Below are 18,570 nucleotides of genomic sequence, written 5' to 3' on the forward strand. Positions count from 1 at the left end.
AACCTTGTATGTCCAAAACCGTTTGTTTTGTATTTATCATTTTAAAAATGATTTAAACTAGTGAAAACAGCTGATCTACAAGCACACAACGCCGTTGTGTGCTTGTAGATCTGCTGTTTTCACTACCTTTGTGCGACAGCCTTGTATGATGAAGCAGGGCTTTACTTTGCAAAAAAAGTACAAATCTGAAACTTGGAGATACGAGGTTTCTGCCCGACAGTGATGAAATGCAGGTAACAGGTTGACTGGATACGTAAGTAAGTATTTCTTCGATCTCTTCTATGGACGATCAGATCAGGTCGGCCCTGTGGGATTCAGGCATGGTATGGTAACCTCTCAGTACAGTTACAGTCCTGTTCAGGCTGCCATGAATGAAGGTCATACCGTAGGGAAGAAAGAACACCAGTAGCTTCTATGCCCAGAGGAGCTCAGAGAGTAGTGGCTCATCCATGCCATGTCCTCCCCTATAAGTATGAGTGTTTAACCTCTGGCAGATAATATTGAGTAACCAGCAGGTGGCGGCTCAATCATCTCCAAAACTCATTTGTGCATGTGACATTGTATATTAGTCATAGACCATTGTGCCCCAAGGATATACAGGTTGTGCAATGATACAGTATATATATAGTGCCTCAAAGGGACTTTGTTAGGATGTACAGGTTGTGCAATGATACAGTTTATGATAATGATAAACCTTATTTGTGCGGCTCTTTTAAAAACAGAGTTACAAAGCATTTCACACACAGCATTAATCATCTATCTATAAATGCGAGAAGTCTCTGCGTGTGTGTCTGTCTGTCTGTCTGTCTGTGTGTCTGTAATCCGCGTATCTCGAGAACCGTTCGTCCCACCGGCTTCAGATTCGGCACACGCGTTCCCCGCCGCGGCACGGAGTGCAGTAACGGGTCTCGACCCGACCCGACGCGCGGTTTTCCCGAACCGGCGCGAAACGTTCGGAATCTCCTTATGTGGGGTTGATTGTTGACATCAGGCTGTTCCGGAGGAAATCGGCGCTGACTCATTGTGACATCACTGCAGTGCCGGGCCTTGCCTCGACCTGACAGATATCGCAAGCACTGGGCATAAAAGGGACACAGACAGATCTCCATATATGGGCATATGGGCAGATACAGAGATCTCCCTATATGGGCATATATAGACAGATATCTCCGTATATGGACATAAAAGGGACACAGACTGATACAGAGATCTCCATATATGGGCATATGGGCAGATACAGAGTATATGGGCAAGTATATGGGCAACCTATAACTCCATATATGGAGACATCTAGCTGCTGACATCAGTAAATCGGCGCAAGCGCTGACTCATTGTGACATCACTGCAGTGCCGGGCCTTGCCTCGACCCGACAGATATCTCCGTATATGGGCATAAAAGGGACACAGGCAGATATATGGGCATAAAAGGGACACAGGCAGATATATGGGCATAAAAGGGACAAATCGGCGCAAGCGCTGGGCATAAAAGGGACACAGACAGATATATGGGCATAAAAGGGACACAGACTGAGATCTCCATATATGGGCATATGGGCAGATACAGAGATCTCCCTATATGGGCATATATAGACAGATATCTCCGTATATGGGCATAAAAGGGACACAGACTGATACAGAGATCTCCATATATGGGCATATATAGACAGATATCTCCGTATATGGGCAAAAAAGGGACACAGACTGATACAGAAATCTCCATATATGGGCATATGGGCATATGGGCAGATACAGAGATCTCCCTATATGGGCATATATAGACAGACAGACAGATACAGAGATCTCCATGTATGGGCATAAAATGGACGCTTTATATGGGCATATCTCGAGAACCGTTCGTCCCACCGGCTTCAGATTCGGCACGCGCGTTCCCCGCCGCGGCACGGAGTGCAGTGCCGGGCCTCGACCCGACCCGACGCGCGGTTTTCCCTAACCGGCGCGAAACGTTCGGAATCTCCTTATGCGGGCTGATTGTTGACATCAGGCTGTTCCGGAGGAAATCGGCGCAAGCGCTGACTCATTGTGACATCACATCATAAAAGGCTCTGACATCACGTACGCCACATGAGTCAACAAAAAATCTCTGTGAGTGTGTATGTATATGTAATCCGCGTATCTCGAGAACCGTTTGTCCCACCGGCACGCGCGTTCTCCATATATGGGAATAAAATGAATGCCCGTATGCGGAGCTGATGTCTGACATCAGAGTTTTCCGCAACCGGTACTGTGTGTGCAGAGATCTTCATATATGGGCAAAAAAGCGACAGAGATCTCATATATGGGCATAAAATGGACGCAGATAAACAGATATCTCCATATATGGCATATATGGGCATACAATGGACGCAGAATCACAAAGATCTCCATATACGGGCATAAAAGGGACACAGACAGACAGATACAGAGATCTCCATATATGGGCATAAAATGGACGCAGATAGACAGATATCTCCATATATGGGCATATATGGGCATAAAATGGACCCAGAACTATAACTGCAGTGATCTCCATATATGGACATAAAATGGACGCCGACAGACAGACAGATACAGATATCTCCATATATGGGCATAAATGGACACAGGCAGACAGATGGTCAAAACGGGTCCTATGAAAACAGGTATAATGGGGTTTGCATTAAAGGGCGGGGCATTCATTCCCTATTTACATTGTTCCGAGTTGGCCAGGTCGCCGACTAGACGCTGGGCGGGCGGCCCGGCTTCTAGTAAGTATAAAAGGACATTACTAGTGTACTAGAAACAGAGCATAAAGAGAAGAACATGATAGTCTGACTGTTCTCTAATTATGCACTGTTGTTGTAACCACTTACATACTGGAGTACCCCAGTGGTCTAAACGTGGTGTGGTGACTCTGGTCCTTTAGATTCTGTTATTTCCGCAGAATGTTCTCAACCCTCATTCAGACAAAACTCACAAATCAAGTAGATGAGAGATTTAGAAATGAAAAGTAAATGCAGTCTCTTTGGGAAAGTACAATTCCTTTGATATTAGTTTAATAAGATCTATATGTTGTTGTGGATAAGGCTTTAATTGACACTAAATACTGTATTTCTGCTTATGGTTCTTCATCTGGAAATGAGGGTACGCAACAGCATTTCTACAAAGTATTTTAATGTGCATAAATACATAACAAACCAGGTTCCAAAGCCTGTACAAATGGATCGTTTACACAGTTAAACAGAACTGTACTGTATTATGGATTATTCACACACTGCTATTACAGTATATCACAACAATTACGGAAATCGACTGATTGCATAGATCTCAGAAATTCTTTGAATAAAGTATAAACTTATACTGTAAACACAATTTGTTTGTCTGGGTAACAATAGTCGATCTGAAAAAGGAATAACGTATTCCCTTTTCCAAATTGCAAATGATTTACTGTAAAATGTTTATTGAACAGTTCCTCACCAACAAGTTCTTCCCTATTCTGGGCATGCAAACTCCTACTCCCCCTCTCGCCAATGCAAATTAACTCATAATTATCACAATTGTATAAATTGATGACTGGAAGCAGTTGGAAGCAGGACGTTTGCACCTTCCTGGCTCCCTCGAAAAACGTCAATGAAATCAACACGTCTAGACCATTGGTTCTCAAAGTGGGGTCCGGGGGAGTTCCAGGAGGTTCCCAGCTAAATGATAGTTAGGAACCAAATGGACCCTTATGGGTGTGTAACTCAGAGAGTGTACAAATGGAACCAAATGGACCCGGGGGTCCGTAGCCTATAATGCATGTCAAACTGAGGGATCCTTGAAATTAAAATGGTTACTGTTAGAGCCATAAGAATCCTCTCTGATGGGGGTCCCTGGCATATCTTTTCAAATGGGGGTCCGCGGGCTAATAGGTGACAATTTAGGGGTCCTTGACATGAAAAGGTTTGGTGGCACTGGCCTAGACCTTCGGGGCACTGCAGTCAATGAAGTGGTTAAAACAACAGTCCACAAGTAGAGAACAGCTATTGTTTCCCCCACATGGATGCCAAATCGAGGATTTATGGGCGTAAGCTCTAAAATGGCGACGCCACTGGCAGAGATGAATCATTTCAGAGGAAGACAGGCGCTCTCGTTTCCGCCTGCATGGTGACGTGAAGTTATAACTGCTCTAGACCGGATAAAAAAAACGTCAAAATGGATTGATCAGTCAATACAATCTTGCCAACAGTATACACTAAGCCAGTAGTTCTCAAACTTTGACATTTGAAGGTCTCCCCTTAACTTTGACAGTGCACAAATGGAACCAAATGACCCCGTGAGACCATTTGGTTCCTAGAGAGAGTCCCTGAAATCCACTTTGAGGACCACTCCACTAAGCATTACTCAGGCCTATGTTGTTTCATCGTTACCACAGCAACAAATGCAGCTACGGTAGGTTGATGATGTCTACACAAATAAAATCTGATAACTTGCAAAATGACAGTGTGGACACTACAGTAAGTACTAAAGATGGTGTTTGAGAAACAAATCAGATTTGCCTGCAGACAAAACAAAGCCCAAGTAACCAAGGTGGTATTGAAAATAAAATCCATTCCAGCATGGACATGTAAAGTTAGCCTCGCGTAGCCAGACAAATCTGCCATTGCAAGGAATATTGCCCTTGTTTGTCCGGCTATATGAGGCTGTAAAGTAGAAGGTAGAATGTAAAGCAGAATGTGTAGTAGAATGTGTAAAGCAAAATCAAATACTACTGCCCTTGGACTTCAGCGATCAGGGTAATAAGAGAAAGGCTAGTGGGAAACGAACCGAAAAGCTCATGAACGTGCTTGATCAATATCTGTCAGTCAACACTAAATGCCATGAGCGACACATTTATCTCCCTTGACACAATGGAGAATACGGTCCAGATTAAAGGGCTTGTCTGCATGGCCGACATATGTGATGAGTTGTTATATTAGCTGGTCAGGAATGAAACAATGCAATTAAGCTCCATGGTCTAATTCGATAAGCCATCCAATTATTGTGCGGTTGGTGACACGACAATGACACAGGATCCTCATTATCTCCCACTGTCTCGCCCGCCTTCACAATTATTCTCACTCTGAGGGCTGGATTAGTAAGGGGAGAAAGAGGGGTGGGGGGCATTTTCTTAACCAATATATACTATATATTATATATATATATTATATATATATTATATATATACTTCTTCGTGTGACAAATAGTGAAAATAGCCAGTCTACAAGCTTGCGATGCCACGCATTGTGACACAAGGGTTAATGTGGTTAACATAAATGTTACATTAAATTGTTTCAAATACGTTATCAAACATAAATCAGCATATCACACATCCACATTTCCCAAATGGAAATGCATGGATTTGACTGAGCCAGGATAAAAACATGATCATCATCTTTGTAAAGGATAGAGATGAGTGAGCAAAAGTATTTTTGTTGTTTTTGGTTGTGTCATTAGTGGTATACAGTGGACAGGACAGGACCATTATGATTGCTCAGTGCAGTGTACATCTCTGAACACTGAGCTGTCTGGTGAAACAATGAAATGTCTTTAATGGGTTAAAGCTTCCTTGTCATTTTAGAGTTTAGCAATGAACTGTATATAGAAACATTTTCAGAAAGAAATAGAACAGTGGTTTAGAACAGTGGTTCTCAAAAACAGCAGATATACACCCACACAGCGTGTCACTTCATGCTGCGCTACGAGCTTGCACATCTGCTATTTGTTTATTTATTCTTTAATCTTGAAAGTGTCTGAAAGAATTTTCACAAATTTCAGATCCGCGGCCACATAGATATCATTTTGGGAGTCCACGGCACAAAAGAGTGGGTTAATGAGTCTGTTACATATCTGGAGGGCCACCACCGTGGAGAGGCTGGGGTTCAAATCCTCCACATTGCATCCAGCTTGGCCAGGCACTCCAAAAAACTGTTCACGTGTGGGAAGCCGGCAGCGCATTGTCTGCACTAGCGACGCCTACATGTTGGAGCCTGTTCAGCAGCGAGTAGAACTGGGAAGAATACAGTAGCCTGCCCTGTTCCTCAGAATGTTTATTGTTACTATCAAAACCTCCACTGGCTGTCAGTCTGTCTATCAGTCTGCCCGTCACACGTCACTTTTGCCCTACTTATATCTCCACCACCATTGCCCCTATCCATGCCAAACTTTGCACACACACTCCTTCAACTCCTTGTCTGCCAAACAACCACCTCCACCATTTCTCACATGGCCCTCTTCTCGCAAAACACATTTTTGGACACTGCTCCCACAGATTTTGCCCTAAAAACACGCAAAGCGGTACACAGTATCTCTAAAATCATGTCATCAACTTATGATGATCCCATTTCCCATATTCCCTCCTGATTGGCTACCATTGCCTTCTAAAGTTTGCGTATGCTAACCTGACGGTCGCTTATCTCCCGATTTAGGGAGTCTTACTGGTCCCCTCCCAGTGAAACTCCTCACGGTCAGGTGAAAAGCAACAGCTGGTGATGTCACATGTATCAGAGGATTCACATGGTTGTCAACACCCTCCCCATCACCAGAACAGTAGGGGTGAGCAGTGACTACATGGGGGAATTGGCATGATGACAGAACTGGGAGGAAGAAACCAAAAACACAAAGTCAGATGGGTATTACTGTAGCTTGTGGACAGGATATTTGTTTGGATATTTTGTTTACTTTAGAATTTCAGTGATACAATTTGCAAACAACATCTATGCTCTGAAAAATAAAACTATTTTAGTAATAAAATTCTAAAAACATTTAAAGTTATACAATTTGTTCTACTCACTGTAAAACATACAGGCATATACAAATGAATATATTAATTTAGAAATTCAAATCAATTAAAGTGATAAATAATTGTATGAATGAACCCCAAATCTATACAGAATGCATTCCAGTTGTTTTAAAATAATCCCATGTGCAGCATACACAATAAATTACACAATTATTGGCATTGAAAAAATAGCAAGGAAATAGGTTTCTTTATTCCAACAGTTCTCGACTTGTTGTGTACACCGTCCTCAGATACTATCCATCTATCACAGTAAAATCCTCAGTGGGTCCATTTGGTTACATTTGTGGGGATTTTTAGCGAGCGAACACTATTACAGGTATAATGACGTTGCGTGCACAGTGACGCATGTAAACATAGACCCACACCCACACACGCACATGCATTACACTACATACAACCTTACATTAAGCGGGTGGGTGCCTGGGTGGGGTACAGTTGTAGACCAGTTTTTGCCCAAACATAGGTCTGTGAAACCTTTTTATGAGTCATGAGGTAAATATATATATATATATATATATATATATATATTTGTTCATCTATTGTTCTAAAATATTTCAGAAACCTTTACTGGATTGTTGAAGTGTGCCTGCTCAAGATGCATATAAACCCCTAAGTGCGCCGCAAGCACTGTTAACTTGTTAACTGCCAGGGGCCACAAGAGGCCGGTAAAGTGCCAGACATTTCTCCATAAGCCTTCGCTATAACATCCGGGTACCCAGGAAGAAGTGCATTGGGTTTTCACTGCAAACAGTGTTATGAACGTGAACCGGAGGGAGAGAGCTAACAGTTAGCTATCGGCTTTTTTTTTTTTTTTAAGCCCGATTTGAGGCTATTTAGCCGGAAAAATTTTTTTTCGCTGCCCTAGGAACACAGTTCAGAGAAAAAGGTCTCTAAAGATGTGAGAATGTATTGGATTAGGCGGCGCGATGCGGCGGCGTTACCCGATTAAGGGCCGGTGGAAAGAGCTCGCGGTTTTCAGCCTGGATCCAAATTTAGACGGGGGCTTCGTCGAGGCCTCCGATTATTTAATTCATCTTAAAAAAGAAACCGGAATTGTTCGGTTTTGGTACCTCGGATACGTCACGCAAAAATAGAGTTTTTTGGGGGGGGCTCTAAATTTTATTCTAAACCATTTTCAATGGAATAAATCGTCGGAACTTGTAGAATGGCTCGTTGGAAAGCGATGGACGAGCCAGGACCACCCACGTCTCTACAAGCAGCTCAGGGTAAGTAAAAAAAAAAAAATGTATTAGATTGAAAAGAAGAACCGAAATTGTTCGGTTTTAGCACTAAAAGAGTTAAAGTACCAAAAGTAAAAGTACAAAATGTTTGAAAATAGAAGATCTACAAGCTCACAGCTTGTAGATTGGCCAGTTTCAAATAGCCTTCAGTAGGTATAAAATAGGGCTAAATTGGATTCAAAAGGAGCACTGACTGCTCCTAGTAGTTATGGGATGGGTAAATGCAGAGGATTAAGTTCACATACTGTATGTATACACTGTAGGCTATACAGTGACAAACATACCCCCAATGGAGTGGAGAACAAAAACTAATTATCAGCAGTTTTCACTATTTTTGAAATAGGGATAAAGTGATTCATTCAATGTATTCATGTAAGTTTGGATCCCGGAAACAACAAAATGGCTTTTTTGGGTATCGAGCTAAAACAGTTTTTATCTACATGCACTTTATTATAGTCTATTGGTCTGCAGTAACTAAAGAACTAACTATAGACACTACATGTGGCTGAGATAGATGAGTGTGAGACAATAGAGAGAATAGGTCATTAGACATAAATTGTGTATTACTGTAGGCTTCGTCTGGCCGGCGACCTGAAAGGTTGCGGGACATGCACACGTGCACGTGCGGGGCAGTTGACTGTAAATGCACTGGTCAACAAACCGGGGGAAGGGCATTCCACTGCATCCTGCTACAGTCTTTATAAATGGATAGATGAACACTGAGGATTTTACTGTACTGAACATGCCCCTCTTTTTTTCTGCAAAACCAGGTTGGATCACTCGGTAAGAGATATGTGCTGTGTGTTGAATATTTGATGCACCCTGTAACATGAAAGACAGTTCACGTAAGCTGGTTTTGAAGAGAAGCTGGTTTCGAAAATCTATCACCCGCATGACGGTTTGTGTTTTCTCTGGTGACAACCTCAACTATATTAGTCTGACAGTTGTATACATTGTGTTCAGAATATGTTACATGAGCGACTGTGTGAATTTCATGAATAAGAGGCAGGCCTGCTTGCAGACCTGCTAGTTTACAGTATATTGTTATGGTAGTGCTTTGACTTGTTGGAAAACATTGCAGAATATCAAGTAGGTAGTCTTGTGGTTCGGGCTGCACACTGGGGACAGCGGGGGGCAGTGTTGAATGTTCTGTTGTTTGCACAGTTGATGTCTGCTGTACTGTCTTCTTCTGAGCTCGTTTCGGGGGTTGTGCTACATAGTGGCAAACTGATTTTTTTTGTGGCATGCGTGAACTGTGGTGCTGTACATTGAGCAGCCATTGTAGCATCCGAGTTGTCACAGCTCATGGACAAGGGATCTTCGAGGGAAACCCCCCGGAGACTTAGAGCTGCATCGTCAGAGACTGGCTCGGAGCGGGACTCTGCGAGTCTGAACGAGAGAGAAAGAGACAGAGCAACACAGAGAGAGACGGGAAACACAGAGAGAGATGGGAAAGAGAGAGACCCAAGATGGACACAGACAGGGAAGCAGACAGAACAATCAGAGGGTAGAGGTGGAGGGAAATATACTTTAATTGCTAGAGAGGTCAGAGGTAGTAAATACTTATTCTTTGCTCATCATCAACGAAGGGTCCCAGGATATAAAAAGTGGTCAACCGAAATAAAGAGTGAAGAAATAGTAAAATCAGTAAGGGTAAGGCAAGGAATGTATGGAAGGAAGGGATATCACGTGACAACGGGTATGCGCCATGTCCGGCCATGCCGCTCACCATGGGTGCCAGAACTCGCACCGGAAGTGCGATGAAATACTGTACATTTCCGTGAATGGAGCCGGCTAGATCAGATCATGAACAAACCTGGAACAAACACTATTTATGAACGACTGAGACCTTAGTCATATAATCGGTTCAGGAATATAAAACAAAACATATCACAGGTATTTTTACAATCACTTGCTTTTCAATGTGTACAGTACATAATGAAATAATAATAACAGTAAATAATAATCGTTTCTGTCTCCATATTGCGAGATTTGGTTCCCAGACAGGAAACAATGGATAGTCTTGCGATACTTGGCACGTTTAGAAACATACTTTTTGCTCTTTAGATACTGCTATAAAATGACACAGTGCACACATCGAAAATCAACACAGCAGAAAAAAATATGTGACATGCCTTCTTTTATTTTCCTGAGCGGAGTATGTTATAAAGGTCTCCAATTGTTCAGAAATAGTGTTTATTCATGAGCTGCTCCCAGGCAGGCTGTTCCACAGGCTTCCACAGACTCCAGTGCATTCTACCGAACTTCCGGCTGCAGTTTGGCACCCATGGTGCGACAAATCTGACGGTTGGAATTGCGAGATAGCAAAAATGACGTTGGTGTCTTTACTTCCTATTTATCTTGGGGTAGGGCAGGATGTGCATTTGAATGATCGAATGACAATGAGGGTACAGCGTTCCACACTAAAGAGGCATCTTGCCAAAACTGACCAACAGTGACAAAGACGGGTTCAAAATTACAATAAGGCCAGATCAAACATACCAATTGAAAGGCTACATACTGTATACAGTGATGTAATGGAACTAACTGTTGCTTACTAGAAGACCTCATGCTTAAGTGACAACAGAAGCAACAGCTTTGTTAACATGCTTTTAGGTCAAATCAAGATGCTGATGATGTTTCATGACTCACTTTCCACCAGCAAATACTGGACAGAGAAAAGAAGGCATCATGGGGTTGGTGGGTTTTTCAAATTTTCCTAAGACAAAAATTTGATTATGGTATATTTACACTCATTGATTCCGGATGGGGACCCAAATGCATTCGGGTCCCCATCCGGAATCAATGGGGGTACATTTATTGTAATCAAATTATTATCTTAGGAATGAGACAAAAAACTAAAAATATTGTTGAACTCAAGTCTCCATGGTGTGAGTAAGCTATAGAAAAGAAGTCATTTTGGGGGTGAACTACTCCTTTAAGCAATAAATACTTCTTACTGCTCACAATGTGTCATGTTGGAATCTGACCTTGAAGATCTGCTATTGCAGCAATTTCTCTGATCAATTCCCAAAAAGGGACACCAAAGTTAATGAGTGTAGTTTTGATTAAATTGTTAAATTGTGATACTATGACACCTAAATATCAAACATATCAGACAAAAAAGGAAATGTATTAATTTACATAATACAGTCTGAGCAGAACAACATTGCCCCACCAACAATAAATAATAATCCCCCCCCCCCCCCCCCATATCCCCCAGCAAATGGAACCCTGGTCTTATGCCACATGCAGTTTAAGATGGTGGTCTGAAACAAAAAGATCTCACATCACTTACCAGTGTCCATCTCCTCTATCTCCATACTGCTGTATGCCAGGTAAAGGTAAAGGACAGAACAAATCATGCACAACACCACGCAAAACAAGGAAAGGGCATTCATTACAGATCTGTCTAAAAAAAAGGCTATGCTTCTCAAGACTGCTCAAATATGCAGGGGGTCCAGGACCCATAAAGGTTGATAACCATCGCACTAGAAGTCACCTTGAGATGATGCATCGAAAGCTGATTTTCTGGATCAATTGGAACTCAAAATAACAAAAAATAAATAAAAAATAAAGGTGCACTGCCTCGGCTACCCATGAGGGTTAGGTGATTGATTGTGGTGTTTAAAATGGCCTCAGGCTGTTCAGATTGAGAGAATAAATAACACAACTTAATAAAAGAGGCTGCACCCTCTCATATGGCACTATAATGGTGTGTGTCTCTGTGTGTGTGTGTGTGTGTGTGTGTGTGTGTGTGTGTGTGTGTGTGTGTGTGTGTGTGTGTGTGTGTGTGTGTGTGCGTGCGTGCGTGCGTGCGTGCGTGCGTGCGTGCGTGCGTGACTGTGACTGTGCGTGCGAAACTATTAAGTCAGGATCAAACACCTTCTCCATAATCTCTGAGGTTGAGAACGAGACTTAAAGCACCTTAGAGGAGATAGTGAATCATTTTGTTTTGTACAAAGTCTGAAAATCGGAATAGGAAACAACTACCCCGGCCCATCTGTAGAGGAAAGAACAAAACCCTAAGCATTTCTGCTTACACCTCCAGGAATGTCTTTGCTTCATTTAAAGCCCCCAATTACCACTGCCATGTGTCGAACCCCTATCCGTTTAATTCACAAAACCTTTGTGTATATGTGTCTGTGTGTCCCGGGCATTACTCGGGCGCCAGCGGACCTAAGGGCCTCAAACTTGGCATGTGTGTCCCATATGACCCGGGGGTGTGCACTGCATTACAGGCAATTCGGTACCGGGAAACCATAGACAATTAGACACCTGTATCTGCCTGACCGCTGATCTGCGGAGGATGCACCGATTCTGAGGAGGACGCACTGACTCCCGGCACGTTTGGGGGTAGCGTACGCATTGGCTTTCCTGAACGGCCAACACGACTCGTCGGCTTAACTGATCGGCAGAGCCAATACATGTGGCAGCATGAGCAATGGAACAGAAGGTACGAGAGCTGTGGTCCTAGTGAAGGATGCGAACGAAAGTGGCAGCACAAAGAAAAATGTGATGCTTGAGGAGCTGACAACGGGTACAACAAGTATATCAGATGACAGGAGTATTACACAATAGTTGAGGAGCGTATTCCTGACTTGCACAGCCCCGAATAGGCCTGGTTAGAGGCAGATACATGGTTTTTGGAGCCGTGTGCAGAGCACATGAGCTCCCTCTGAGTGGCAATGTGTGTCCTGTCTCACCAGAGTCTGTGTCCAGTCAAGAATGAACAGGATCTGCCCATGCGCAATTCTTTGGATGGGATTTATGTCACTTTGAAGTGAGCCGATTTTTTGGATGGGATTTATGTCACTTTGAAGTGAGCCGATTTTTTGGATGGGATTTATGTCACTTTGAAGTGAGCCGATTTTTTGGATGGGATTTATGTCACTTTGAAGTGAGCCGATTTTTTGGATGGGATTTATGTCACTTTGAAGTGAGCCGAATCTCTGGGATCCGTTCTTTTCAAAGAGCCGTTCAAAAGTTATTTATTTTGTAAATACTTTGTAGATTTTGATTATAATTACAAATCACTTCAATCAAAAACATAGACCTGGAACTGCTCAAATTCACGGCTCCACTTCGAACCGAGGTTTGATTTTTTATAGAAAGTGTAACTAGAATGGTAAAATTATCAGAATATTTGAATAAGTACTGAATGTTGCCTGCAGAAAGGGAACTCGATAGCAAGGCTGAATTCCCCCTCTTGCTGTATTCACTGTGTATACTGGATTTCCTTTGCTTGTATGCATGGTTATTTCTTGTTGTAATTATGATAGAATCAGATCATCTTCAATTTGTTTCTCTTTGAGAATTTGTTTTTATTACCTCGTCTCTTGTTTTCGAAGCACTTGGTGGCTCATGTCTAGAAAGGTGCTATATAAATAGTTATTATAAAAAATAAAAAAAGGTTATTATTACTTATGACATGATCAATATGCATGATTTACCCTTACTACCCAGGGGGCAAAGAAAGGTGTGCTTTGACCTGGCAAAGCTGAGAGTGTACAAGTTCCTAAATAACCGATCAACCCTGTTGAAGCTGCTGCCACCTACAGAAAATGCCTTTGGCCTGCACCTGAAAAGAGCTGCTCTAGCAGCCATAATAGATAAAACTGCACACATCGCGAAGCCAGACATCCCTTGCTTCACTGAATATGGATGGTCTCTCAGTGATGGGAAGGCAGTCCCCTGTCCATCTACAGAGCCAGCCTGGCCTATATCAATGGACAAGGCAATATCATGTAGCTGTATCAAAGGCTGCCAGAAAAACTGTTCATGTGCGAAGAAGGGAATTGCATGCTACTTGGGGTGTCGTTGCCAAGGACTGGAGACAAGATGCAGCAGGATAGGTACACATGACAGTGATAGTGACTAGCAATTATTTGCATTATTATGCAGCCTGTTTTAATCATGTGTTCATTATAATTTCCCTGAAGCTGAAGTTGTTGGAAAGCATGTGCATGTCTATGTGTGAAAGACCAAAAAAGGCAGTTGCATTCATTTCATTGAGATAATCTCTCTCTTTTTTTCCTTTTTTTTTTAATTAAAAAATAATTTCTAAGATACATTGTTTTGGTCTCTGATTTTATCTGAAGTCATTGCTACAACTACATACAGTACAATCGGACAGGAAATATAATATCTCGTTTACAGCCATTTTGACAACATGCAAACTCAAGAATAATACAGGTACAGTATAAGTCCCTTCTGTGCCATAAATCTTAGCAAATGGATTCATATTGCTTGTATTTGCAAAAGCAGTCAACAATCATGGTAGAAATTATGTTAAAGCTCTATTTTGGGAGTCCACCATCTTGCAAATATGCACAATAAAGGTCCAGACACACCCAATAATAAAATTAGCTATTCCATTGAGTCTCCCATGGTCAGACACCATGAAATAGACACCAAGTTTGCGTTTCTAGCTCATCTGGTTCAGAAGTTAGAGGCAAAACCTATTTTCTGGGTCCTTACATTATGGCGGCCATATTGTGGCGGCCATATTGGATTTCATGGAAACTTGCAATACAAAAAATGTTCATATGTATACCATTGATCAACCTGTGAAGTTTCGTGGAAATATCCCTCAGTTTAAAATGTTTCCCTATTCACCCCCCATTAAAACTAAAGGCGGCCATATTGGACTTTGTTGTACAAATTGACCGGGTTGTCCATATAGGTTGTGATCCTACTGGGTCATAGATAATATTTCTGGTGGACAACTTTGTATGTCGGGGCAAATGCAGGTTTCCTAAAAAAAGGCTGGTTTGCCCCCTGGGTATACAGTAGTCTGTCTTATAACAACACTGAACACAAACTGCTGACATTCCCCATAGTCTTTCAAAATGTACAGCACGCACGCACGCACGCACTCACGCACGCACGCACGCACGCAGGCACGCGCACGCACACACCTCTGCCTCTCATTTATTTGTTTTCTTTAACCAAAACCGTCCACAACCATCATCACAGTGGATCACAGAGTTTAATGAGCTGCCAGCTCTCTAATGTCAGGCCTACTCATCCTTCCATTCCTCTCCTCCATACATGTATCTGGAAGAATGGTGCAGTGCTGCAGGACTCACACATACAGTACATGCAAGCACACACGGACACACACACACACACACACACACACACACACACACACACACACACACACACACACACACACACACACACACACACACACACACACACACACACACACACACACACACACACACACACACACACACACACACATTAGCTGATTATATGGGGAAATGAAAAGAGCACGTGCCGTGGAGTGCTCTGTTTCAAGTAGGCCTTCTATAGACTGTAGCATACATCACTGGTTGTCAATGGGGTGACCCCCAGGAGTCATTGAGGGGGTTCCAGGGGTCTCCATCAAATCGAGGAACAGTTAACACTTACATACAGTATACATACTGTATACATATACATATAAATATCTTTTGGCTATTTTTCAAGAACATTGACTAATGTTATGGGCGTCTCTGGCACAAAATCTTTTAAAATGGGGGTCCACCGTCAAATATATATGTTACAGTGTTTTTGAGGTACCAGTGAGATTGGGACCGGAGCGCTCATTTTGTAGTTCACCATATGGGCAGTCCCTGGAAGGAGCCGGTGCCATGGCATTGGTCCGACGTCCCCTTTTTTCCGACGTCCCATTAGTCCGACGCTGGTGAATGCTAACCTGGTGAATGCTAACCTGCCGATGCAGGAGAATGCTAACCTGCCGACGCAGGTGAATGCTAACCTGTCGACGCTGGTGAATGTTAACCTGGTGAATGCTGCTATGCTAAACCTAACCCTAATCCTAACCTCAGCCTAAACCTAACCTGGTTAATGCTAACCTGCCAATGCTAGTGAATGCTAACCTGGTGAATGATAACCCTAACCTCAGTAAAACTATGCCTAAACCAAAACCTGTAGGACTAATGAGAAGTTGGACTTATGGGCAGTCCCCGGGAGGAGGAACAGCTTGCTCCACCTCGCTCCCAAAATCATATACATTTGGGGGACCTTGACATGTTTGAGAAGTATACATTTCCTGAAACTCAGTTTCTGCAGTTGGTAGTATGGTACATAGTTTGTCAGAGTGTGTCTCTGAAGAGCGGCTGTGTGTGCATTTGAACCCATTACTGTGTGTGTGTGTGTGTGTGTGTGTGTGTGTGTGTGTGTGTGTGTGTGTGTGTGTGTGTGTGTGTGTGTGTGTGTGTGTACAGGGTACAGTACAGTAGGGCTGTAACAATTAAATGAACTTATCGATTTAATCAATTATAAATATGGGGCGCCCGCTGGCCTAGTGGTCCAGGCAAATACCACATAGGATATGACAGAGTGTCGCTGGTTCGATTCCCAATCCCGACGACCTTTGCTGCGTGTCACTCCCATTTCCTGTCAGTCTACTCAAATCATAAATCATCATAAATCATCAAAGCATAAAAGCCCAAAAGAATATATAAATATATTTACTGATAGTCAATTATTCAATTAAATTATCTATAATAATCTATTTTGTAAAATATAATCATTGTATAATCATAATACAATAATCGATACTTGGTAGCGCACTGGTGCCATATACCGAGAATAGCCGATCTACAAGCTCACAAGTGAGTTGGACATTAGAGATATTTTCAGTGTGCGACACTGGCACACAACTAACTGTAAATCACGCTTTACGATGCTCCTAATGGCAGTCATCTACGAAGTTGCTCTGATACAATCAAGGCCTATTTACAGAACCAGGCTGAGAAAGAATATCAGTCACTTGTGGAGTAGATTGACAGTCTTTTTTCCCCTCTCCTACTACAAGTGATTACCTTTCTTGTAATACATCTCCTGTACTTACTTTTCTGGTATTTCTGCTTCTAAATGCTGCTATGCTGCACATGCTTTGCCTCCACCACTCAAGCTTCCACCTTTCTAGTTCAGTCTTGCATGTCTCAAGTTGAACAGAATTCAGAGTATTGCTCTAGGCTCACTCTTGTATACCCATATACCCATGGGGGTATGAATAGATCTGCATTGCATTCTGATTTAGCTTAAAACAGTTACGCTGCTTAGCTAAACCAGGCAAAGTCCTTGGCCTTTAACAACTAATCTGTAACTTTGAAAGGACACTAGAGAGGAGATGGTTTATTAGCAAACACTCTCAAAAGTCTTTGCTGCATGGAAGCAACATCTTATATTGAAAGACAAAACTAAATATTTGATACTTGATATAATTATAGTATACTTAGTTATACATTATAACTTATAACTTATGGTATACTTGTATATAATACTAATATAGTACATTTTGGAAACCAACATGAGAAAAAAAAGAATAATACTCAACTAATCGTAACTAGTAAATACCTTGTACAAATGTTACAAATAACATGGTGAAGGGCATCACGCGTTCCCCACCATCCCCAAGATCTTTTTTTTTTATTTTTTTTAAGGATTGACAAATGATGAGTGCTTTTCTGTCTATCTGCCGGTGTGTCTGTCACACAATGATGTGTGTTAAGTGTTCAAGTGGACTGTCGGGTGTCTGCAGCATCTGTGGCAATTTGATGCAATCGCAGCGTGTGTGAGAGGACAGTCTACGCAGGGTCTGAGCATGAAGCTGCACACCTCCATGATTTTCTAACAGCCCTGCCTGGCTGGCTACCAGCCGTGGAATAAGAGGACAGATGGCTTCAGATTGGACTGGCAACATGTGGTCGCTTTCCCCTCCCTTCACTACTTAATAACCCAGTTAGGGAAAAGATACAAACTTACAGTATTTAGAATGATAATTCAATTATACTTCACTCATTAAAAGTTATTTTGTTCACAGCTTGAACCCTGGTGCTAAGGGGACAGTCCAATGATAATCTGAAAAATGACTGGAAACTCCATATCTACAAATGAGTATGGGAGGCAATTCTCGAATAAAATACGCCATAGTTATACAATACATTCCAGGTACACATTAGTAAAATGTAAGTATTTCACAGACTCCATTATTCAAAGTCCAGGCTTTATGCCATAATACCCCGACAACATCTCTCTTTTACACATACAGTAAAAGAGAGATGCTGGGGTATTATGGCATAAAGCCAAACAAGAGACCGGAACACTAACCCATGAGTTCTGGTCCTGCCCCAAGTTAAATTGCCCCTTTGATTTGGCGTTACATCAAATGGCCTGTAATAAATCTATCACACCATATCCTCTACTTGCTTACTTATTTTGATCAGTGGTAGTAGTACTGTAAATCCTTCCATCAATACATTTTGAGAGGTTGGTCCGGGCGGGTGTTGTGCGCTTTCGAGAATCTCAATCCTATCTGGTGTGTGAAGGTTGCATTGTCACTACAGTGGTGAGGGAACGGCAGTCGGTTCAAGAAACGATGTCCACCAGTTCTCTTTTTTTTCTTGGGGATTGTGATTTTATGTTGTTTGTTTGTTTCCTTTATCCCTTGTATTTTCTGCATTTAGAGTAGACTGTATGTGATACAGTACTCATTTGTATCCTGTTGATCAA

Source organism: Nannobrachium achirus (assembly GCF_963921795.1).
Source record: "Nannobrachium achirus genome assembly, chromosome: 16".
NCBI lineage: Eukaryota > Metazoa > Chordata > Actinopteri > Myctophiformes > Myctophidae > Nannobrachium > Nannobrachium achirus.